The sequence below is a fragment of the Papio anubis genome, chromosome 14 (assembly GCF_008728515.1).
Source record: "Papio anubis isolate 15944 chromosome 14, Panubis1.0, whole genome shotgun sequence".
NCBI lineage: Eukaryota > Metazoa > Chordata > Mammalia > Primates > Cercopithecidae > Papio > Papio anubis.
This window is the reverse complement of record NC_044989.1, coordinates 99,957,745-99,981,534: the sequence shown is the minus strand read 5'-3', so window position 1 is coordinate 99,981,534 and position 23,790 is coordinate 99,957,745. Positions and strand designations below refer to the sequence as shown.

The 23,790-nt window shown below is 39.1% G+C and overlaps 1 long non-coding RNA gene across 2 annotated transcripts; it reads right to left on the bottom strand.

Annotated features, from left to right (window-relative positions):
• Positions 1-2,170: 2,170 nt before the first annotated feature.
• Positions 2,171-22,845, bottom strand: LOC103877171. Of its 2 annotated transcripts, none has more exons than XR_636756.4 (4): positions 22,756-22,845; positions 21,697-21,900; positions 13,319-13,399; positions 2,171-2,392 (listed from the first exon to the last, which is right to left on the bottom strand). It is a non-coding gene; the product is annotated as an uncharacterized LOC103877171 (long non-coding RNA). The 2 variants fall into 2 exon arrangements; XR_004178413.1 differs by having other exon boundaries at positions 21,777-21,900; positions 22,756-22,841.
• Between the last annotated feature and the right edge of the window lie 945 nt (positions 22,846-23,790).

The window sequence follows — 23,790 nt, the reverse complement described above, 5'->3', positions numbered from 1 at the left end:
AATCAGTCATTGTAATTTCAAATTTGTAAGAAGCCAGGCAGGTGAGGAAAGCGTGTAAAGCAGGCCTAGTATCAATGAGAGGAGGTGCTTGAGCCTGAGGCAAAGTGGAGCCGTGAAACCCCAGTTAAAAGAGTTAAAATTGGGCTGGGCATGGTGGCTCACGCTTGTAATCCCAGCACTTTGGGAGGCCCAGGTGGGTGGATCACAAGGTCAAGAGTGCAAGACCAGCCTGGCAAGATGATGAAACCCTGTCTCTACTAAAAATACAAAAATTAGCCAGGCGTGGTGGCGGGTGCCTGTAATCCCAGCTACTTGGGAGGTTGAGGCAAGAGAATCGCTTGAACCCAGGAGGCGGAGGTTGCGGTGAGCTGAGATTGCGCCATTGCACTCCAGCCTCGGTGACAAGAGTGAAACTCTGTCTAAAAAAAAAAAAAATTTAAAATTTGTTTTTAATACTATGCTGGGTTTTAGTAAATGGACATATAGTTTGTAAATGACTACTTTAAATCAACTGTGAAGTTTCTTTTCATTTGACAATGTAAATTCAAATGTTCCACAAAGCATGTGATAATTAGTGACATCTCTGCTTCAGTTACATAAGTACGGTATATTAATTAGGATTACATTCTGCTACAAGTAAAAGAAGTCCCTCAAAGGGTAGTGAGTTAAATGAAATAGAAAATTATTTCTCACTCTTATAAGAGTTCAGAGATAGGCAGTTCAGGGCACGTCAGTCGTTCCACTCCACAATGCTCTTGGGGGCCCAGACACTTTCGGGCCATTCCAAAGGTGTGACTCTTGTCCTCATAGTCTTTGTTCCAGGCTTTGAGATGGAGGAAGGGATGAAGAAGCAAGAACAAAGGACTGTATCTTAAAGAAGACCAGAAACTATCTCACAAGTCTTCCTTTTCCATCTCATTGATGATGAACTTAGTGACCTAACTTCAGAGGAGGCTGGGAAACGCGGCCTTCACACTAAACACTCATGTACTGAATACTCACTGTTATGCCCTGAATTGTGTTCTCCCCGACACAATTCATATATTGAAGCCCTAACACCCAATGTGATAGCAATTTGGAGGTAAGGCCTTTGGGCAAGTAACTGATGTTGAATGGGGTCATAAGATTGGAGTCGTTATGCAATATAATTGATGCTTTTAAAGGAAGAGAGGGCTGGGCACAGTGGCTCACACTGTAGTCCCACTTAGGAGGCTGAGGTGGGAGAATTGCTTGAGCCCAGGAGTTTGAGGTTACAATGAGCAATGATTGTACAACTGCATTCCAAAGTGAGACCCTGTCTCTTAAAACAACAACAACAACAGCAGCAGCAGCAGCAACAACAGAAACAGCAGCAGCAACAGTAACAACAACAAACTAAATTTAAAAAGGAAAGACCAGAAAGGCTTTGTGGGGACAGAGTGAGAATGTATCTACAAGCCAGGAAGGGAGCCTTCAGTAGAAACCAAATTTGCTGACACCTTGATCATGACGTGTGGTCTTGAGAACTGTGAGAAAATAAATGCCTGTTGTGTAAACCATTCAAACGGTGGTATTTTTTTTTTTTTTATGGCAGCCCAAGCTGCCATAAAATACATGCAGCTAACAATGCTATTAAGTTGGAAGAAGAAAAGCAGATATGACAGGACAATGGGCAGTCATAGCCATTGCTGGCTTTAGGTTGCCATTGGTGATGGACCGCAGAATTACCCAAAAAAGATTTTGCTAGATTCTGGAAAAACATTGTGATGATAAATATCTGAAATGTATTTCTCTATAGCTTTTTAATTTTCTCTCTCAGTTGAGTAGAGGTCACTAAGAGAAAACCCTGTGAATCATGAATAGATTCTGATTCATCTTCACTGTTAAAAATCTATAAACATTCACACATGTGAGTGATCTATTAAGTATTTTTATAGCAGGTGTGAAATCTACATTTGTGTGGTAGGTAGCCACTAAGATGGTCCCAGTGACCTCTGGCCTTGTGCACTGGTGTGATTCCTTCTCCTTGTGTGTCCTCTGGGTTTAATGTTGTTGGAAGGACTTGGTGATGTATTATCAATGGATACAGCAACAGTCGTGGGAAGGCACTTCTGAAATGAGGTTATCAATGACAGTGGCTTCTCTCTTGGGTTCTCTCTGTCTCTCTCATTCTCTTTCCGACTTTTCGCTTGCTCTGGGGAAGGCAGCTGCCATGTCCCATATCGTGAGAAGGCCACCTGGGGAGGTCCATGTGCATTGTCTCGGGCACAGATCTTGGGAGTCTTTCCAGTAGCCAAATGAGTGAGCTCAGAAGCAGATCCTCTCCTAGGCAAGCCTTGAGGTGACTGCAGCCGTGACCAAAACCATGAATGCAGTCTCATGAGGGTCTCCAAGCTAAGCCACTCCTGGAGTTCTGGTTTACAGAAAACATATGGTAATAAATACTCATGTTTGCAGCCACTAAGTTTTGTGTTAACGTGTTATGCGGCAATAGATAACATAAAATCTATTTTAAAGTTTGTGTTCAACACAAAAAGTTGTATCAATGAAGCCCAGTGTGGGCTAGGAGGTTTCATTCATTTCCTACTTATTGTTAATCATTATTATGTTTGCTTTGATCACATTATTTTGTTATGCAAAAGTACTAAAGAGGTAGGATATGGCTTTTGCTCTCAAGAACCTTATAATTTAAATGCAGAAACTAAACCAAAAATAATAGTATTTGTTTTTATAATCTTAAGAGTTTATGGCTGGGCGCAGTGGCTCATGCCTGTAATCTCAACACTTTGGGAGGCCGAGGCGGGCAGATCACGAGGTCAGGAGATCGAGACCATCCTGGCTAACACGGTGAAACCCCGTCTCTACTAAAAATACAAAAAAATTAGTCAGGTGTGGTGGCGGGCACCTGTAGTCCCAGTTACTTCGGAGACTGAGGCAGGAGAATGGCGTGAACCCAGGAGGCGTGAACTTACAGTAAGCCAAGATTGCGCCACTGCACTCCAGCCTGGGCGACAGAGTGAGACTCCGTCTCAGAAAAAAAAAAAAAAAATGAGTTTACATTGGATTATGATACATCACCCATCATTTCTTAAAGAAACTTGAAGTTGCCTCTTTTGCAAGTAACAGAAGGCCTGGGGATAGGCAGCTTAGGCCTGGTGGCTCAGTGATGCCACTGGGAACCCAAGTGATCCTTAGCTCCCCACTCTTCTATCCATAGCCCACAGATTTCTTTCTCTCAGTTGTTAGTACCTTGTCTAACTCTGCACATTTGTCTGAGATCCAGACAGGAAGAAGGGGAAAAGGTGGGCCAAAGGCACATGGTAGCCGCAATGGGCTTTCTGTCACGCTTGTCAGATACAGACTTACAGAGGTGAAATAATACTTGGTACAAATGCCAATAGAATACTCAGAGATGTAGGGGATTTAAGAGTTACATTAAAAATGGTACTTATTGTAAAATATCGTGTGTTTGCTTCAAGATAAGCTCTAGTTTTTGTCATTAATGATGCTACAAAGGCAAACAAATACATTGTGTCTATTCAAACATAGTTTTTCTTTTCAGTTGAGTAAGTTCGAATGACAGCATTATTGAAAGAGAGAAGAGGCTCAAAATTAACTATAAGAGATGTTAATAAATGTATGATCTACAGAAACACTAAAAAATTCTGGTCTGGAAAACCTTCTACCTTTGAAAAATGTATGCAAATTCACCCAAACTGGAAGTCAGTTTGTACAATTTTTGGTGGAAAAGAAGGGATGTAGAGTAAGGCTGACAATTTTATTTTAACATATTTCTCTTCTCCTGACCTGCTGCATGTCTCAGAAGAAAAAAAAAAGGAAAGATGCTTGAGGGAAAGTGGTCAATTCTGATGCAAAAAAGCATAACTTATGAAAGGGTCATTCTGGAAGTCTGCCCATCACTTGAGTTTCCTTACATGCAGTTTACCCATTTCCACAATGAAAAAGTGATGTTTATTTATGTTAGCTCATTTGGATTTACTTCCTTTTGGTAGTGACTATTTTCTTTTAAAAATTATCATCAAAATGTTTAATTTGGGGGTATTTAGAGTGTTTAGGTTGTTTTACATATTCACTTCAGCTGATATTCTAATTGACCTTTTCAAGAGTCATAAACTTACATTCTTCGTCTGTATTTCCAAATGATAGTATCAGGTGGAGGGAGGACAGAAGAGAAACAACTATTTGAGCCTCTCCGAGAAAAGCAAAACAGTTGGGTCTCTGTCTCCCTAATGTCATGTGTATTCTAAACCCAATGGAGGGAAAACTTTGAATGCATCCTCTAGCTAACGTTGGACATTTCCCACTGTGGAATAAGTAGACATTTTACAAACCTGAATTGGAATAGATTCAGCGGCCAATTTTACAAAAATCACTGTACTGAGATCACATCTATGTGGTATTGAAAACATTGAAATGAAGTGGATTTTCTCAATAAAAAAATTTGAAATTGATCTTTTTGTGTGTGTGTGTATTTTTAGTAGAGATGGGATTTCACCATGGTAGCCAGGATGGTCTCAATCTCCTGACCTCGTGATCCGCCCGCCTCGGCCTCCCAAAGTGCTGGGATTACAGGCATGAGCCACTGCGCCCGGCCCTGAAATTGATCATATGATATCTTGTAGACAACCTGGTTATTGAATACAATTTTCCTTTCCATCTTAAAACAAATTGCCAGCCAATTATCTTGGTATCTTTGGACTCAGCATCAATCTGAGTATCGTAGCCAATTTTATTTCAGTGTCTTCAGTAACATCCACATTTCAGCACAGAGAAGGCTTTGGAGCTATTCCTAGTGAGCCTCGTGCATTAATAAAACCAGGGTGTAGTCCTGGACCATGATGGGAGAATTGAGAATGGTGTAAGTATGAATACACCATCCAAATCATCAGGACACATTTCTTCACTTCCATGAACTTTGATCCCTTGTTTAGTAAAATCATGGCGGTTTGTTATGAGTCAGCAAGACACAGGTGAGTGTGACTTACGATACTGATGACAGCAACAGTAAAGATGGGTGACATTTACTGAACGCTTATCATGTGCCAAGCACAGACCTACACCAAATCAGGACCCTCCATCTCTTCCCCTCATTGTTTCTTTTGGAGAAAGGCACCTGCAGGAGGAAAGGCAGATTGGAGAACTGTCAAGACATGGCCAGGGACACTGAGGCACAGGCATCTTCTCCTGGCAGCTAAATGTCCAGATATTTCCTCCTCACCCTACGCCCATTTTATTTTTTTAATAAGAAAGTTTGGGCCAAATTCCTTTCACATACAAACAAGCTGGGATATATACACAAATCTTTTTTGTTTTCTTTTTTTTGAGACGAGGTCTTGCTCTTGTTGCCCAGGCTGGAGTGCAATGGTGCGATCTCGGCTCACTGCAACTTCCACCTCCCGGGTTCAAGTAATTCTCCTGCCTCAGCCTCCCAAGCAGCTGGGATTACAGGCACCCACCACCACGCCTGGCTAATTTTTGTATTTTTAGTAGAGTCAAGGTTTCACCATGTTGGCCAGGCTGGTCTCGAACTCCTGACCTCAGGCGATCCACCAGCGTTGGCCTCCCGAAGTGCTGGGATTACAGGCTTGAGCCACCGCACCCAGCCACACACATCTTATTTAATGCCTATAAAAACTCATGAGACCAGTATAATTACAATTCCCATTGTAAAGATGAGAAAACTGAGGTTTAGAGAAGCTTACTAAGTTGCCTAAAATTACCTAGCTTCTGGCTGGACAGAGATTCAGAAAGACTTTGGCTTCCCAAAGCCCAAGCTTAGCCATTCCTCCTCATTTCCCCTTGTTGATGATCATTTCTGAGAGGCTGCACCACAATGGAGGGAGTGGGGTCTCATGATCCACATGGAACCTGCCACACACAGTGTGGGTCAGGGCTGGCAAGTGATGGCGTTGAGGCCAAGAGTGGTTTTGAGGGCCATGAACTTAGTGTAGTTCCAGGTTAATTGGAAATTGGAGCAGTTTTCTCTGCAGGAATTTTCTTTGGGGTTTGAAAAGAAATGAAGCAAGGGTCCAAGTCCTGGGATCCATGTGGAGAAGAGGTCCAGAAAGAAGAGGTGGTGGCAACTTTGAAGTTGGCACCTTTCAGCTGTTGGTACATATTATGCCTTTTTCATCCCTTGTCTTCTCCAGGAGCCAAGATTTGTCAAAGCTCCCAACCACTCTTCTTCCTTCCCCTGTCTCTTCTGACACCATCAGTCCACACAATTATCCACCATTAATAACACCTAATTTCTGTCCCTCTCAAGGGCCATGGAGGTTCCTAACCCTGCACAGCTCATGAGAGCTTGAGTTTAGTTCTATCTCAGCATAACGGTGAGACTAGCCAAGTCCTGACACGTCTGCAGAACTTAACCTCTAAAAAGACAGCAAATTAGGTCATTGGTTAGACTGTTTTTTTGACCTAAAATTCTACAGTTTTTCCAATGTAAAAAAAATAATAAAATAAAATAAAAGTAAATTACATTAAGTGGAGACTTGACACGTCATTTCTGGAAGGTTGCTGACCTCTAGTGTTGGCACAGACCTAGAAGGAAAATTCAAACCTCTGTGTTACTTCTATCAAAGTTTCCTGTATCCTTTCTTTCCTTTTTTCTTATGGAGGAGAAGAAAATATAAAGTACTTGAAATTGAAGTTCTATTAACTAAAGCTTCATTTACAGAATAAATATTTCTGCTGACATTTGACTGATTATATCAATTTTGAAGTTCAAATTTTAATAAGGTATTACCAAGCCCAAGAATAAACAAGCTAATCAGGCACAGTTTTCTAGTCCCTTCTTTGTATTAAATGATAAGTGAACTTAAAGCTATGCTTTGTCTTATTAATATCTGCTAAATATGGATGAATTACTGAATATATATTTATTCTTAAACTCATTTGGAGGCAAATATTTACAAGGCTTTTCTCTTATAATCTGATTTTAATATCTCAACTGAAACTGATTTATAACACGTGACTTCAAATGTGGTATTAGTTAAAGGGGCCAAGAATTAATGAGCTGATTCTATCAAGGGTTTCTTGAAACTGATTTTGAAAGGGGGAAAATATTTCTATATTTTTAATCAAATTTTAATTGTAGGAATTTTCATGGCAAATATCAGTCTCACATAAACAAATCTTTAATAACTTTGCATGTGCATATATTTAGTTTTATCATATTGTTAACTGAGTTAGAAACTCACTTGAATATTCTGTGCCATCAAGCGAACATCACTTCTAGCTTACAGGTGGATTTCTTCATTTCTTCTGGAATTAGTTACTAAGGAAGTTGGTAAAATATGTTTCCTGGAAATCTTTAAAACTTTCTGTGTATGAGACACAAGGTGGGGTGTGTTGGTGAAGGCTGACTGTCCATTTCTGCTATCAGCTAAAGAACATCATTCCACCCATTTTGTACTTGCATAGGCAGCCTCCTGTTAGAGTCACTGGAGAGTACACAAACATCTTCCTGTAACTGGGTTACAGTTATATTGTAGAAACGGCTAAACAATTTAACTGTAATGTAGCAAGATACGTGGTAATTAGTAAGCTTTATTCACTCGAAAAGTGCTCACTCTGTGACAGCGAACAAATCCCAGGCACACTTAGAATAAGTAGCCGCCTCCCAGAACTTTGTGTGAATTGCTTGTGAAGTGCGTCTCATGTAACATAAAAGTAAACAAATGTAAACATATACTTAAAAAAAGATATAAGGATTATTTAAAGACCGGCACACCAATTTTGGAAGAGAAGTATTTTTGGTACTAGGCTCATTTTCTGATAAAACCCACTCCTTCACTATATTAGTCTGGGTTCTCCAGAGAGACAAAATCCATAAGATAGGATGTATTCCCTCTTTCTCAGGGGACTTCAGTGCTTTTTCTTATTCAGCTGATTGGATGAGGCTCAGCCATATTATGGAGGGTGAACTGCTTTACTCAGAGTCTACTGATTTGAATGTTAACCTAAATAAAGACCACACACACACAAACCAACTTCAGAGCCACATCTAGACTGGCGTTTTACGAAATAGCTGGGCACCATACCTTAACCAGGTTGCCACTTAAAATTACCTATCACATGCTCTTACACAATTATACACGGGCTTGATTTAATATCTTATGTAAAAATATTTTGTCTTTCGCATGTAATTATTTACTTGGTCCAATTCGAGAAAAGTTTAAATGTTTAAATCAAGTTTGTCCAACCCACGACATGGGGCCGCATGTGGCCCAGGACAGCTTTGAATGTGGCCCAACACAAATTCATAAACTTCCTTAAAACACTATGAGTTGTTTTTACATTTTTTTGTTCATCAGCTATTGTTAGTGTATTTTATGTGTGGTTCCAAACAATTATTCTTCTTCCAGTGCGGCCCAGGGAAGCCAAGAGATTAGACACCCTTGGTTTAAATGATTTTGTTACGTGAAGAAAACCTTCTGCGGTGTTCTTTGTGACTCTGGTCTCATCACGGCTTCCTTCCCTTTGTCACAGCTTCATTGTGGTCTGTGAGTCCTCTCAGCCTTGTCTGGTTCCTTCCCTTCTCATTCCCCTCCTAGGCTTTTTTCCCTAAGAAATCTCTTGCGTGTCTTGTACCATCTGGGTGTCTGCTTTCAGAGAACTGAGACGATGCAGTGTTGGAGGTTCATGTTTTGTAGCCGGGGGAGGAACCCGGGATGGATCAGAGTGGTCATGTGATAGGGCCCTACAGAGTTCTGGTTTCTAGGCATTCCTAGGGACCAACTCAGACGCCCAAATGTTTAGACTTCCTAATCTGATAAACTAGCACTATGATTGACGGAACTTCTTGAAGTCATGGGTTTATGTATTTTTTTAAACGCTTAAAAAATTTTTTGAGGGGAGTTAATTAAGCTATAAGCATCTTTTATACATTTAAATACAAATAGTTAATGAATAAGTACTACGTGTAAAGTATGGTGCAGTTTTAGGAAAGATGAGTAAGTTGTGGTCTCTGCCTTCATTTAGATGAGAACATAGGAAAAACAAACCAGAATGGCGTGGCTGATATAAGAAAATGAAACATGAAACTAGGTGGTCTGAAAGAAAAAGCGGGACTAATCACAGGCTGCTTCCAAAAGAAGAAAGTAAAGAAGGACATGTCATTTGAACTGGATCTCTTAGGATGAGATATGGCAGGAGAGGACAGTGAGACCAGCGTCTGGTGGAGAGAAAAGAGTGCATGCCCCGCAGAGCAGGAAGTTCCAAAGACTGATCAGAGAGGAGGGTGTTTTAAATGAAGTGAGGAAGAGGGAGTAATGCTGGAGAGGGAGACTGCAGCCAGTGGTAGAGTGACCTGCTGCCAGGGGAAGAAGTTGGGAATTGATTCTAGGAGAAGAATTTCAAGCAAAAATATGCCTGCATATTTTACATATTGATTACCAATTGAGCAAAAATACGCCTGCATATTTTACATATTGATTACCAATCTATAACTTCTAACTGTGGTTCAGGTGTCAATCCCATTCACCCTGTGAATGACAGAGACCTTGTAGCATGTTTACTCACACCCCGTCAAATACCCTACATAGAGCATGATACTAATGACATGGCAAGTTTTGGCTCATGTGATTTGATTTAAATCCAATTGAACTTCATTATGTGTGAAATAAACAATAAGACAGGGAAAGAATAGCTACATTACATATTTGGAGTAATACAAATATAGCTGATTAAAAAATTCCTTTGAAAGATAACATTTAAAAAAGTAGGGAAAGGAATAGGAAGATAGATAGTAAATAGAAAAAAAAAAATCATCCATGGCAAATTGACCTCTAAAATAAATATTTGACAAATTCCTGAAAACAAACATTTGGCAAAATGTGCCCAAGAAGAATGTTCTATCTTTAAAATAAATGTAAGTTTAAGAAACATCCACTTTGGTCCAAATGATTGTGTTTCATGATGCATTAGCAATCCCTAGTGGGCTCATACATGTGCCGGCCAGGGTAGACATTGTCGGACTGAAGTGAAAACTGAGAAGAGCAAATACAATGTAATTAATGACAGTCTGTTTTATAAAAATAATAATTCCATAATGACAAAATGTTATACAATGGCAAACACAAGGCATATTAATTCTATGCAAGTTTTATTAATGTTCTTGAAGAAATTATTTATTAGTTTAATTTTTTTTAATTTTGAAAATATTCCAACTCACAGAAAAGTTGAAAGGATAATACAATGAACATCTTTATGTCCCCCAGCTAGATTCAGATTCACCAACTCTTAGCCTGTGGTCATATCTATTCTCTTTCTCACGCTCTATCTCCTCTTTTGTCAAACTGTTCATAAGTAGTTCACAGATACCATGACAAATCACCCCACTGTTACCAGAATTAGCCTGTATAACCACTTCACCATGTCTACACTCAAGAAAGTCGCTGATGTAAAAATGAGATCTAACACACAATCCACACTCAGATTTCTCAGTTGTTCTCAAATATCTTTTTTGAAACCACTTATCGAGGTCTAATTGACATACAAAAAATGCCTGCATATTTAACATAAACAACTTGGTGAGTTTGGAGACAAGCAGACATCTGTGAAACGATTACTACTATCTGTACCAAAACGTATCTGTCCTTTCCACAAGATCCTTACTGGCCTTTTTGTTTATTATTATTGATAGGATTTGGTGATAAGAACACAACATCAGATCTACATTCCTAGTAAACTTTTTTTTTTTTTTTCTGTAAGTACTATGCTGTAAAGTAGATCTCTAGGACCTATTCATCTTGAATTACTAAAACTTTGTACCCTTTGACCAAAACCACCCCATCCCCTTCTCCCCACTAAGCCCTGGCAACCACCCTCCTACTGTCTGCTACTATGAGTTGGACTACTTTAAATTCCTCACCTAAGCGGGATCCTGTGGTATTTGTCCTTTTGTAAGTGACTTGTTTTGCTTAGCATAGTGTCCTCCAGGTTCATCTGTGTTGCTGCAAGTGGCAGGATTTCCTCCTTTTTTAAGTCTGATCAAGTGCCTTTATAACTTTTTTATTTGAGTTGCTTTTTGATTCAGGAGCTAATTGAGACTCATTCATTACATTTGACTGCTGAATTTTTGTGCTCTTTCCCAATCTCAAACATACCCCTAAACCCACTCTGTGCTCTTCAAGATATGGAAGGCTTTGATATGTCCTGCAGGATGTGCCACATTCTGAATGTGACACATTCCTCCTTATTAGATGCAGGACAAACCTTTCTGAGGAAAGCACTACTGCTGTTCTTTTGGGAGGTGCTCTCGTCTCCCCATTGGGAGGCACGTGATGCCAGGTTGACTCCTGATTGGCAGGATGCTCACCCAGTTTGACTTCTTTCTTGTCCAGAGGGTGATTGACAGATCTCTCCATTGTAAAGATGCATTACCTCCTTTCTAATTAGTAGCTAATCTGAGGAGTGGTATTAATGTACATGCTAATTCTTAGTTCTTAAAGCTCTGAGTCAGTTTTGGGGAGTTGGGTGTTGGTGGAAGTTCTTGTTGTAAAAGTTCAACATGACTTTACTGATTACAGAAGTGCTTTTCCGTATGCAGGGAAAAATACTCAAGTTAGGGCTGGAAGGGACCCAAGCAATAATCTGGTTCAATTTCATTTTTTTTATTTACAGAAAGGGAGCTCAAGTCATCTCAGTGAAATAGTAAGAACCATACTCCAGATCCCTTGATTCCAGTCCAATTTTCGTTCTATCGTTTTTGAGGTGCATTTACTTAGTCCTTCAAGAACCAGAGCAAAATCCTAGACAATCAAAAGACGGCACAAGGACACCGTGGACAAGGATAGAGTATGCTATTCTTGGGGATGTGTATTTGAGATAATAACAGCAGAAGGTGACGGTTCTATAATAAATAAATAAGATATCATGTGAGCCACAGATTTGGGTCACATATGTAATTTAAAATTTTCAAGTAACCATTTTCAAAAATGAAAAGAAAGAGCTGGAACTAACTGCAATAATATACATTATTTAACCTGTATCCCAAATATGATCATTTCAACATGTAATCGATATTTTAAAAATTATATATGAGGCTGGGAGTGGTGACTCCTGCCTGTAATCTCAGCTCTTTGGGAGGCTGAGATGGGCAGATTATTTGAGGTCAGGGGTTTGAGACCAGCCTGGCCAACATAGCAAAACCCCGTCTCTACTAAAAATACAAAAAAAGTAGCCTGGCGTGGTGGTGTGTGCCTGTAATCCCAGCTGCTTGGGAGGCTGAGGCATGAGACTCACTTGAACCCAGGACACAGAGACTACAGTGAGCTGAGATTATGCCGCTGGACTCCAGCCTGTGCGACCCAGCAAGACTCTCTCTCTCTCTCTCTCTCTCTCTCTCTCTCTCTATATATATATATATATATATATATATGTGTGTGTGTGTGTGTGTGTATATATATATAATATTTTATATTCCTTTTTATGAATCAGTATGTACCCTCTACTTTTTAGCACATCTCAATTCGGACTAGCCACCTTTCAAGGGAGCAAAATAACCTCATTCGACCAGTGACAATCTTGTTGAATGATGCTGCTCTAGAAGAATGAGGAAATGTCAAATAGAGGTACCTACTAAAGGGGCAAGGAAAGCAATTACCTGACACCCACAATACGACCTAATAGATATTGGGAGTTAGTGGTAATATTTGGAATGATAATTTTATTTTCTCTACCTAGGTCTTCAGGACTTTGGGTTCCCTGAAGGTATTCAAGTATTAACTAATAACTTTCAATATTTCAAAAGCCTATTTAATAATGTTATACATTAATTTAAAAAATACACTGTCAGGCTAACGTCAATGGCAGTCATATCATAAGTCATTACATAAGTCAAACTAACACTTAGGATTTAAGATAGGGTATGTGGACCGTGTGGTCACCTAGGGTGAGAAGGGGTTGAATGTGCTACGATCACTACTTTGAATTTCTTATAATTTTGTCTTTGAATTTATGTTTTGTAAATAAAATCAAGTGGTACTCAAGTGTGTGCTGGTGACTGCATCTTGCTGCCTCCAGCCTCCTGCTCCCCAGAACGAGTTCTAGGCTGCTGACTTCTCACTTCACCCACAGGTCTGGAAACGGCATGGGGAGGGGCCAGAGCAGGTGCATGCACCTCACACAGAGTTGTCCACACTTACCTGGCAATTACCACTGTGCCAGCAATACCATATTAAATAACAATTTTTCAATACCATGATAGCTCAAAAGAAAGGTAGAAGAAAAAAAAAGCTTTTTTATTCCTGCTGTTTCAAACAAGGCTTCCCATTGTCATTTTGCACTAGGACCTAGAAAGTAGACAGCTGACCTTGTGCTCAGTGTTGGAGAAGCTGCTTTCATTCTGATTCCCGTTGCTATTAACTGTTTTGTAACAATTTCAATTGCTGCCCTTTTAAAAAACAAAAATCAGGGAAATAATTATTTCCTCATAAAGGCAGTTTGGTAGACAAACTTTTCGAAAGAATGTGAGACATGGATAATCATTAAATTGGAATTTTATGTAGAAAATATTGGAAATACCTGATCTGGACACAGAATGTGTTCGAAAACAACAAAGTCAGGCAACTCAACAAAAAGCCAACTCATTGCATGACTGTTAGGGGAAGAAGGCTAACTTTTGAGGGTTTGTTTTACATGAAATAACCAGTTAACTTACTGAATTTTTCACTATTGTGGACTTTCGGTGGGATTTTGTAAATATAGTGTAATTAAATAAAAAGTTTCATTTAATAATATTTGGCACTTTGCATGTGCAGGGATTTAGTAGGCGAAGCTATGGGCCAGGTTGTAAAATTGTGATCAGTAAGAAGAAAAATAAAACCAGAATAATGAGATGCTATTAATAAATATGCACTAGTGACTCAAGAGGGCTAGAGCCACATTTCAAAGTCTTTGGAAGAAAAGTGACAAGACTCTGATGCCAACAATTTCAGGAATACCGACCAGGGTGGTGTTGTGGACGTTGTGCAATGTCTCAGCAGTCCTAGCAGTGTGCTAGCACAGCTGGAGCAAGCATAGCTCTGTTCCTGCCTCTGTGTGGGCTCACCTTAGGAGGGGGGTTTCTTTCTTGCTATCCCTGAGGTTTCTTTTCACTTTTAAGTTTCTATAATCCACAAGGAGTTTAAACAGAAATGTACCGAGAATTTAGATCATTTTCCCAGTACATAAGGACCTGTCTCTCTCCTGCTAACATTAACCCTGCTTGAGACTTAGAGAAAGAGGCATCGCACTTAGAAAGTCTGCTATGGGTGTGATGTCTACCCAGTGTTTCATGAAAGGATATCCTGGGCTGGTTAGCTTTTTGTTTTTCTTTCTTTCTTCCTTCTTCCTTCTTTCTTCTTTCCTATTTTCTCCTTCTTCCTTCTTCCTTCTCCTTCCTTCCTTCCTTTCTTCCTTCCTTCCTTCTTTTCTTTTCGTTTCTTCTCTTCTCCTTTTCTTTTCTTTTCCTTCTTCTACCTTTCTTCCTCCCTCCCTCCTTCCCTTCCCTTTCCCTCCCTCCCTCCCGCTCTCCCTTCCTCCCTCCCTCCCTCCCTCCCTTCATCCCTCCCTTCCTTCCTTCCTTCCTTCTTTCTTTTTTTTTTGATGGAGTTTCACTCTGTCACTCAGGCTGGAGTGCAGTACAGTGGCATGATCTCGGCTCACTGCAACCTCCGCCTCCCGGTTTCAAGCGATTCTCCTGCCTCAGCCTCTTGAGTGACTGGGATTACAGGCACCCACCACTACGCCTGGCTAATTTTTGTATTTTTAGTAGAGACAGTGTTTCACCATGTTGATCAGGCTGGTCTCAAACTTCTGCCGACAGTGATCTGCCCGCCTTGGCCTCCCAAAGTGCTGGGAATGCCTATCAATTTGTCAGAACTGTTTTAGACTTATGATTAGTATCACCATTCAGGGCATTAATTCCAAGCTCTCAGAAACCTAAGACCCTGGATTGCCAGTTGCTTCCTTAGCCTTCATGCCTGCTTTGCTTGAAGCAGTGTATATTATTTTGTTCTTTGGTGGCATCTATTTTCACATCATAATCCATATTACATACACTCCTTGGGAATGAATATGAGTAGTTAAATTAAACTGCTCATGAAAACAGGGAAATAATTATTTCCTAATAAAGGCAGAAGAATGCCAGTAACCTCGAGATAGCTTGCAGACACTTTTCTATCAGTCATAACCTTCATCTTCCCTGGTTTCTAGCCGTCGTCTTAAACACCTGTATCTATTTGAAATTCTTCAAAAAGCAAATTTAGAAATTAGAGACCACTTCTTATTTAGGCCATTGAAAAAGATCAGGTGATAACTGGCGGATCTTGGGGACTTGACTGAGACCTTTCTAGTCGTGGGCAGAGAATGCCCGGCCGTCAGGTATTAGCAAGTTCCATTAACACACGTAGAGTGTGGCGGATCACGTCTTCCAGGATTTCTGATAGACACAATCCATTTTTAATGCCTTGTGTCAGGCATCCCTGCTGCCCTCTAACCATTCTTAATAATAAGACAAAAGTGATATTTTAGGGTAACAGTTAATAAATAATGTGACTTATCCAATCACACCTTTCACTAAAATATTATTATCTTTTGGCAGATTCATTACTGTTGAGACATCAGGATCTGATGAAACATTCTCTAATTCTACCACTACTACATTTTCCAGAGTTGTCTTTCTTTTAATTTAATTCTCCCACTCTGAAAGCATACTGTCCATTGCAATTACTGAATGAGCATTTAATCTCCCATAACTAAGGCATTTTCATCTTTTCTTATGGAAAGACGATTAAAAGGTCCTAATATTGCTATGATATGGATACATTTCATCCCACCCGAGTGAATCAAAATTTCCTTTGTTCTTATTACTGCAAGTTAAGACAAACCAAGTGTCTAGGCACTTCACTGCAATAGTTAAGCTACCTTATCACAAGGTGTGATAAATGTTTCAAAACATAGTCTATTGATTGAATAGAAAGGTTTTCAGATCTTTCTTGGGCAGAGGTGAGCCTAGAGGTAGAGAATCGCAAGATAAGCTTTTATAGTCATTATGGTAGCTTGGTTTACAGTCTATTATGTTTGTCCCAAAGCAATAAATCTTTCCACTTTTAAAACGCTGTGTGGCTAACAGAGATATCGAATCACTTTGAAACCAAAAGGGTTGATTTTGTTATTTTATAGCATCTCTACATTGATCATGACATTATTTTTAAATTAAAATCTTAGTACTACACTAGAATAAAATAAAAGTTGGTAAAGTTTTAAACTTTTTCAATATCAATACATTTTCCTGATTTTTACCTTCGCATAACTGTTCCATTTTCCTGGAGCACAGATAGTCACATTAAAATCATTGCATATCCTGAGTGTTTATAAGGTGCATACACCTTAGTCTATTATCAACTCTAGTAAAAACACATAAATATAATCCGCAATGTGATGTTTATCTAAGAAGATAATTTCTCCATGTCTCTTTTGCCTGGCCTCCAACCACGGGCCTTGGTGGATGTATTTTAGTTGTACTGGTCACTGGTTTATTAGGAAGGACCTCACACTGCATTATGCATTTTCTTAACACCCTGGTCTTGATTGAGAAGTGTCATATCCTTTCTCTTCAACCTCTGTTTCTCAGCCACATGCATTCATAACCTAATTCTCCCCTTCAGAATTGTGGTGATATAAACCAGGGTCACAGATGAGCGATTTTGCAGCTGGAAAACAAGGCAATTCCACTTTGTATTTTATTATGTATTTATTCCTCGAGGATCATTTCCTATTTATTGAAATTTGGAAAAACAACAATTCCTTCCAGACTGATAATGATCTGGTAATCAATGTGAAATATATTTGTAAAACAAATGCAGATTTACAAGTTTCTCCTGTGAAAACATTCAGATGGCTGAAACAGCCATTTTAATAGTTATGCTGTATTTGAACTTTTTAAAAGATACCCTTTCAGGAGATAACATGTTTCCTGTGATTCTGCCACATGTGCTACTTGTTATAATTTATGATGAAGACTCTTTTATACTTATATAAAAGGTTTATTAAGTAAATGTTTGTGTTAATAGTGTAAACTGACATAAGAAACTGTTCATGAATATTTCACTAATTTTTAACAATGATGACAGAATCAGAAATTCACAGAAAGAATATCTAAGAACTTTGAGCCATACATAAATTCATAAGAATATAGATTTACTTTGCTTGCATATTGTTTTTTTATTTTTTTTAATTTTTTTTTAGCCAGGAGCTGCTGTGATTATTTGGGCTGAGGTGTTGATAGCCCAAGGTGTAGTTCTTGATTACATAGGTAATATACATTAAGCTGAATAGAAAGCTGATAGTAGTGTAGGCTGAATGCAGTTAATTAGCTGCTTATTCAAATACCCTGTTCATTATTTCTTCCTCTAAGAATGAGACTGTTATGTGTATGTGTGTGTCTGTGTGTAGGGCAAAAGTAGGAATGTAATGACATTGGTACCATTTTTTTGAGGAGACCTTGGGAAGAGAAGAGAAAAAAATCTTTATTTAAAAAGATGTAAAGACTTCAACATTCCAAGGGGACCACAGAGATTGAATTTATTTATTCTATAACATTTCTTTGTTGATTATTTTCTAGTTAAAAATTTTCTAGTTAGTTCTACAGTAGTGTAAAAAGGAAAAGCATCATAATTTCAACCTGTCATTACAAAGCTCTGGTGGTTTAGAGGAGTTTGCTTATGTGAAAATGGGGTACAGTTAGTTACCTGAGGTTTGTAATTTGGTCTTTGAGATGTGGTTTCTTGTTTCATGAAATTAAGAAAACTACAGAAAATGACAAGGTAATGAATATCTGATACAGTGCTTAAAAAAGTCCTTTGAGTGAATATGACTGTAGGGAGGGAAATACAAATCTCATTTTGTTTGCTGAGTCAATCCTCACAAAAACATATTTCAGTTGCAAAATTTTGCAATAAGTAAGAGAAAGAAATTCAGCAAAGGTTTAAAAGTTTTCTGACTTCCAGTGTATAAAATGAGAATGGTAATGACATATCTGCTTCGTAAAATTACTGTAAAGATTTAAAAAGATGACATACATAAAGTTCTTAGCAGAGTGTTTGACATATACCAATAATTTGAAACATACAGCTTTTTAAGAAAAACAGGGTAAAAAATAAAAATTTTAAGAAAAACAATATTTGGTCACATGTCATCTCCTTCAAACTGGGCTGTTGGTTTTCCCCATAGAGATACGTAGCTATTAAAAAAACAAAAACAAAGAAACCAAAAAAAACAAAACCCAGCCCCAAAACATTTTCGGAATAAATGACCTGTTAAAAGTACAGCAAACCCATGCCCTGACCTTGAAACAGAGTTTATGAATTCTGAAAGGGTGAGCAAAAACATAATAATTAACTATATACCTGCCCATCCAAATAGTTGTAGCGGAAGTCCTGGTCCATCTGTTTTTATAACAACTTTGCAGGTTTCAACAGGATTTGCTGCATTTAGCAAGTCATCCAACAGCCTTCAGGGAGAGGGTGATCGTGTGTAAGGCTGAAGTCAGCCACAGACACTATTTCTCCTTCTTATGCTCTGGAATTTGGAGTCATTTTAGGGAAAGGAAGTTCAATTGAGCTAAACGGTTTGCTTCCCTCTGAATTAGAGGTCATAAAGGCCGATGGTGTAAGAACACTTCCTCCAACCCACATTTTTGGCTCAGGGCTCTGTTGGAATCATTTTGTGATTAAAGCCATGCCAATACCAAAGCACATAAAGACTGGACCCAACACTATTTTTGTTTGGCTGAATTGCTGTGTATTTCTGTGAACGTCTAAGATGTAGAAATAATGAAATACTGTAATTCTGCTTGTGCGGACATTGTGAAATGAGGAAACAATGAAAAGAAATTTCCCCAAACTCCACCCTGTTTAAAAAGCAACTCTCATTATTCCCTTTGTGTTTACCACATTACAATGCACCTTAAACTCCTCATGGAACTACAGAGCCAGACTTTCCCGCCAGCTGCCCCATCACAGCTTGTTGACTTTTATTGGACTAATTTAAGACAATGTTTCATAAATCTACATTGGGAAACCCACTGCAAGAAGTAAGAGAATGAGTCTATGGATATAGGGCTATTGGGAATGGATTTGATTTTGAGAACAAGTTTTCTTCCATTGTCTTGTTCAAAAGAAGACACTGGAGATTTTCCTGATCATGACTTCAGAAGACTTACTGATGCTGCTTTGAGACAGGGTCCTCACATTTTTTCTTTTTAATTTATAAACAAAATATGTGTCTTTTCTATGTATCCAGTCTTTTGTCTTTAATATTAAGTGACTTAGGAACAGAATCTAACAGTCTTCAGTCAGAATAGGGATATACTAATTTTCAACTATATAGTTGATAAATCTATATTTTTACTGAAGAATTATTTCTCTTATGAGATACAAATAAATGGTAGAAAACTGATTTTGGAATAAAGGATATTAACATATAAAACATAAAGGGTCATTTTGACTTCAGAAGACTCTCTCTCTTCTCACACACACACACACACACACACACACGGACACACAAGATAATGATATCTTCCTAGCAAGTTTAGTTAACATTGGACAATGATAATTAATTTGTAGTCTAGAATAACCTCTCTTATTTACATAGCTTTTAAATATCAGAAACCTGAATTAGAAAACACTAAATGCTGAGATAAAAATACAAAATCCTTTCTGAATAGAGGACAATAATTTTTAATTTTATTTAGTGCCCTGACTTGATTAATTTGTCTTCACATTTTTATAATATTAAAACTGCATGTGTGGGGCTTTGTGGCTAGAAATTTCTCAGTGTGGCGGAAGTAGATTGTTGGAGTTGCCCCCATTTGCCAAGTTGAGTCTGGGGTCCAGTTGGCCACCCCGGCTGTCCTGAGGGAGGGCTTTTGGTGTCTTGGCTCTGAACCCTCCTCCCAGGTGCACCTGTTCTGCTGGGTCCTGTTGTCCTCACCAGCAGCCCCACCTTCGACTGGGTGATTGCTAGGAGCCAGAAAGAATTTGAGTGACTGGGCTCCTCTGTCTTCCCTCCCTGACTTTCCCTGGCTTCTCTAGTCTCTTGCTCCCTTAGAAAAGGAGAGAAGCCAAAACGCAATTAAAGTGGCTTTTTCTGAGTCATTGGCCCATAAGGGGTCTTTATAGGGAGGTTGAAATTCAATCCACTCTTAAGAAAAAGAGTTTTCTTCTCTATACACACACGATCTGGCCAGCTGTAGGTGTTCCTGGGGAGAACAAGCACTCAAAATACTCAGAAAATCATCCATAAAGGATTGAACAATAACTGCCAGGATTCAGGAGATTTCCTGGGGATTAATGAGTAGCTGGGAGGAATTGGTGGCCTTCAACTGTACTCTGGGCAGTTAACCTCAGCCAGTCAGTCCTTCCTAAGAAACGCCTGCACTGAGGCGGTGATTGCTATTATAGGATATAAACCTAGAAGAACACTTTTAGTGTGATTTTATTTCAATGTGCCCTTTGCTTCTGAAAAACTGCAGCATCGTGTGGAGCATTTGGTGGCTAATAACACAGCACTCGTTACCCTGCGATGCACTTCTCATCACATTAACCAAGCTGATTGGAATAATGTTGAAGAGAAAAATTAATATTTTATTGTTGTAAAAAGTCTTGTAGAAAACCTTTTAAAATACTAAATACACAGCCAAGATTGTATTGAGATTAGAACAAACCAGGAATGATTTTTATCACAAGTACAATTATAACATTTATCTCAAGAGTGAGGATTTTTTTCTCATGGTGATAAGATCACTTCAAAAACCTAAAAAAAAAAAATTATTTGGTCCCTTTCTGGCTAATCCTTATACTGGCCAAATAGTTTAATAGTTAAAAGCTTCATAACCCAACTTTACTTGTGTTTTAATTAGATGAGGAAAATCTAGGAAAAAAGTCATCTTTAATTTAACATGCAAACACTTCTCTACTTCTTATTGTGATTCTCATTCACTTCATCTTTAGAGCAGTGATCCCAGCAGATTAAAAACCGGCTTTGTCACTTATGTGATTTGTGTCTTAAATGAAGCAAGTTTGAGGTGAATGGTTGACACCAATGCCAATCAGATGCTCCAGAGCAGGGGTCCACAATCCCTGGGCCACAGATCGGTATTGATTGGTGGCCTATTAGGAACTGGGCCACACAGTGGGAGGTGAATGGCTGGTGAGCCAGTGAAGCTTCATTTGTATTTACAGCCACTCCCCATTGCTCACATTACCCCCTGAGTTCTGCCTCCTGTCAGATCAGTGGTGGCATCAGAGTCTCATGGAGGCATAAACCCTGTTATGAACTGTGCATGTGAAGGATCTAGGTTGTGGGCTCCTTATGAGAATCTAACACCTGATGCTCTGTCACTGTCTCCTGCCACCTGCAGATGGGACCATCTAGTTGGAGGAAAACGAGCTCAGGACTCCCTTTGATTCTACATTATCGTGAGTTGTATCATTATTTCATTATATATTACAATGTAATTATAATAGAAATAGATAGTGCACAATAAATGTTATGTTCTTGAATCCTCCCCAAATCATCTCCCACTCTTTTGTCTGTGGAAACATATTGTCTTCCACAAAACCAGTCCCTGGTGCCAAAAAGGTTGGGAACCGCTGTTCCAGAGGACCCAGGCTGCTCGTGCTTGAACATCTCCATGTCAGAGCTTACCTTTCAGGATGACTAGTGAGCCACCCTACCCACACAGCAGGTCCTGAAGCATCAGCAGAAACACTGTCTTTACTCCTCACCTATTGCTTTGCTTTGAAAGTCTCCGAAGTCAGTATTCAGGCTGATAAATAAGTAGATCAGAGGCATATTCTTTAGTTCTGTTTCCTAATGAACATAATTTGGAAATAACTGGTTCTGGAAAACCTAAGAATGAAAAACAAAGCATACAGAGTCAGCACAGAGATGTATATTTCCATATCTCCCTTCCCCTCCTGGTGAGCCTTAGCTACCAGGAACCATCTGGTAGGATGGAGGAGACAGGCTGGAAGGGCAGGAACTGGGTTGCAGCTTGTAGGGGCTGGTTAGGCTAATCTCTGAGGTCAGAGCGGATAAAAGTGGGTAGTCCTACAAACATGGGTCTGCAAGTGGACACAGAGCTGGCATCCTGCACCTTGCTTGGATATTCTCTGGGTCTGTTCTGTGGATGGCCTCAGTGTCTGAATGGGGTAGGAATTGAATGTCAAGGACAAGACAGTGCATTCCTCTGCCTCTCAGGAAGGCGGCTCCTCCAGCCTCACAGCAAAAAGAGATGCAATGGAGCTTTCCTTGAGAAAAGGCACTGTCTCGTTTTCTAATTCCATTATGTGAAATGCATGTGTTAAATGACAATGGAACAGAGCTAGCAACAGACATAAATTTTGAAATGCATAAAGTTGAACCTAGAACTCCAAACTCATTTATTCAGTAGACAAATATGTAAATAGGAAGACATTCAGAAAACAACTCATGCTACTAAAAAATTTGGAATGGCTTGAATTAAGATCAGTAGGAATCCAGGCTCAAGTTTTAAACAGGTCATGCTACACACTCTTGTGCACTGTGTAAGTCCACACTAGTTCAGCGATGGTTCCTGGTAGCTGAGGCTCACTGGAAGTGACAATTCCAGGAACAGGAAGAAAGGGGAGGTAAGTTGTCATGGTTAAGCACAGGGCCCTGGAAGCCAATTCTTTCTCACACCCATCAGCCACCTGCTGGGATATGAGGCAGCAGGTCACTAACCTCTTTGAGTTGTGATTCCCTGGATGCCTCTAGTCCTCAGTGCCTCTTCTTCAGTGTAGCTGCAGAAGTACAGTCAGGCATTGCATCAGGACAGGTTGGTCAAGGAACCGCACATTCAATGGTGGTCATGTGAAATTATCTTGGAGCTGAAAATTTCCTATTGCCTAGTGACTTCATAGCCATTGGGATGTCACAGTATAATGCATTGCTCACATGATTGTGGTGATGCTGGTGTAGGTACCTACTGCACTGCCCTTGTATAAAAGTATAGCACATGCAATTATGTACTGTACTGAACACTTGATAATGATGGGAAACATCTAGGTTACTGGTTTATTTATTAGATTATACTTTTAATTGTTATTTTGGAGTCTTAATAACTTATTAAAGAGATAAAAAAGAAAAAGTTAACTGTAAAACAGCCTTCAGGAGGATTCCAGAAGGAGACACGCTATCATGGAGACAACAGCTCCATGCGTGATATTGCCCCAGTGAAACAAGATGTGGAGGTGAAAGACAGTGATATTGACAATCCCGAGATCCTGACCCTGTGTAGGCCTAGGCACATTGTATGTGGATCTTAATTTTTTAAAAAAAGTGTAAAAGGTAAAAAACAAATAGAAACTAGTTTATAGAATAATGATATTCTATATCATTATTTATAGAATAATGATATTCTATATCTACAATGTGTTTGCATTTTAAGCTAAATGTTATTACAAGAGTCGAAAAGTGAAAAATTAAAAAATTTATAAAGTAAAGAGTTATAGTAAGTTAAGGTTAATTTATTATGAAAGAAAGAAATTTCAAAATAAATTTAGTGTAGCCTAAGTATCCAGTGTTTCTAAAGTCTACAGCAGTGTACAGTAATGTCCTAGGGCTTCGCATTTAGTCCTCACTCACTGACTCACCCAGAGCAACTTTCAGACCGTCAAGCTCCATGAATGGTAAGTGCCCTATACAGGAGAATCATTTGAAAAAAATCTTTTATACCATATTTTTGCTATTTTTTCTATGTTTAGATACATATTGCTT